Here is a 2,539-nt window from a genome sequence, read left to right on the forward strand (position 1 = left end):
CCAGGTCAGTTGTCTTTCCAAGGAGGTATTTTTAAATTTGATGTCTGCTCCTGGGGCACCAGGGTCAGTGTTTCAAGATTCTTGTGCTGGGAGATAGGGGCTGTGTCACTGGCTTTCTACTCTGAGGCCTCTATGGTTTGTGGATTACTCACTGCCCTGGGCTTGTTCCCTATGCTTACTCCAGGCATGCTGAGATGGCCAAGCCTGGTCGTGCCTGTCCTGTAGGTGGCCTTCTAGCTGGCAACCTACCCTCTCAGCTGGTGCTGGTGGATCTCACCATTGGCCTGCTGCACCAACATCTTGCTAAGCCAGAATCAAGGGGCCTCAGTTGCTTAGCTGTGGCCTAGATCTTCCTGCTGACTTGCCCTGATCCCCTCCAGGCTGTGCTGTACTGAGTTGCGCTGCTCACCCCTTTTCCCTGAGTGAGACTGACCTTTAATGAAGTCTTCTAAATTATCTCAGGTAGGAAGATTGTATCTCTCTGTCTTTTTGTAGGCTCTCTGCTTTCATAATCCATTTAGAGGCTTGATTTAATGTTCTTTTTAAGGGAACGGAAGGAGAGCTCAGGCAACTTGCGGGCTTCTCTCTGCCATTTTGGTCTTCCCTTTACTTTAAAAAATGTTTTTCTTTTTTTTTATTATGAAGACATCAAACCTTATCAAGTGTGAACATTTGACATAATTCAAAAAGGGAATTTTATTTTAAACATATATATATATTAAATATAACATAGAATATTATAAATCTTTCATTTCCTCTTCTGAAATTCTTTATACTCTCTTCTTTATATTTTTAGTGTTTCATTGATAATTGTTTCCTTCCTTTTTGTCATTTTTACATCAGTATTCCTTCCTAGAAAGGCAAAGACATGGTAAAATGTGGTACAAAGGCAGTCAACAGCACTGGGAGATGGAATGGGATGGTAAATGAGGGCAGCATGGGGAAGGGATGGAGATGGGAAGAGACTGAGAATTATACTTTTATTATTTTGACAATCTATGTTTTATACATACATATATGTATTATATATAAATGTATTCATGTATATATGAACACACAAGCAAATAGTGCTAGATAATTTCCCTATATACCCACATGTATACTACATACTTGTATGTACATATTAATAAGCATATGAACAATATATGAATATTTATATTCTCTACATATGTCTCTATTTCTCTCTCTCTCTCTTTCATGTGTGTATGTGTGTGAAAATTATCCAGTACAAAATTGAACATCTCATTAAACTTTGTGAAACATTCACATTCTTGGCTTTCTTTATTAAGAAGTATGGAGTGCTTTTCCTGTCAGTGCAAGGTGGCGGTGCAGATCTCCAAGAAGAGGAAGTTTGTTGCTGATGGCATCTCTAAAGCTGAACTGAATGAATTTCTCACCAGGGAGCTGGCTGAGGATGGCTATTCTGGGCTGGAGGTTCAAGTTACCCCAACCAGGACAGAAATCATCATCTTGGCTACCAGGACTCAGAATGTCCTTGGAGAGAAGGGTCGCCGGATTCGTGAACTGACAGCTGTAGTGCAGAAGAGGTTTGGCTTCCCCGAAGGCAGTGTAGAGCTGTATGCTGAGAAGGTGGCCACCAGAGGTCTCTGTGCTATTGCTCAGGCTGAGTCCCTGTGTTACAAGCTCCTGGGAGGCCTTGCTGTGCGTAGAGCCTGCTATGATGTCCTCCGCTTCATTATGGAGAGTGGAGCAAAGGGATGTGAAGTTGTGGTGTCTGGTAAACTCAGAGGCCAGAGGGCCAAGTCCATGAAGTTTGTGGATGGTCTGATGATCCACAGTGGAGACCCCGTCAACTACTATGTCGATACAGCTGTGTGCTACATCCTCCTCAGATGGGTGTATTGGGAATTAAGTCAAAATCATGTTGCCCTGGGACACAAGTGGCAAGATTGGCCCCAAGAAGCCCCTGCCTGACCATGTGAGCATCGTAGAGCCCAAGGATGAGATTCTTCCTACCTCTCCCATCTCAGAGCAGAAGAGTGGGAAGGCAGAGCAACCTGTTATGCCCCAGCCGGTGCCCACTGCATAACAGGACTCTGACATCTGGAATGGTGTGCCCAAAGCTCTTTTGTAAAGATATTTAATAAAATCTTTTTCAAAACAAAACAAAACAAAAAAAGAAGTATGGAGTGTAGGGGCAGCTAGGTGGTGCAGTGGATAGAGCACCAGCCCTGGAGTCAGGAGGACCTGAGTTCAAATCCGGCCTCAGATACTTGACACTTCCTAGCTGTGTGACCTTGGGCAAGTCACTTAACCCTTATTTCCCAATAACAACAACAAAAAAAGAAGGAGTTATTATAATAGCCTGTGGTACTACTAATAAAATAACTATACTCCTTAGTAAATTTATATATAGATACAGTAATTGGTCACTTGTATGTATATATATATATATATATATATGTGTGTGTGTGTGTGTGTGTGTGTGTGTGTGTGTGTCTTTGTATGGTGTGTTTGTGTCTGTATTTAAAAAAATATTCGTCCATTTCATATAAATGATCAGTTTTGCTGGCATATA

General features: G+C 42.0%; 1 pseudogene; it reads left to right on the plus strand.

Annotated features, from left to right (window-relative positions):
• Positions 1 to 1,293: 1,293 nt before the first annotated feature.
• LOC122739247 lies at positions 1,294 to 2,073 on the plus strand (annotated as a pseudogene).
• The last annotated feature ends 466 nt before the right edge of the window (positions 2,074 to 2,539 follow it).

This window comes from Dromiciops gliroides, chromosome 2 (genome assembly GCF_019393635.1).
Source record: "Dromiciops gliroides isolate mDroGli1 chromosome 2, mDroGli1.pri, whole genome shotgun sequence".
Taxonomy (NCBI): domain Eukaryota; kingdom Metazoa; phylum Chordata; class Mammalia; order Microbiotheria; family Microbiotheriidae; genus Dromiciops; species Dromiciops gliroides.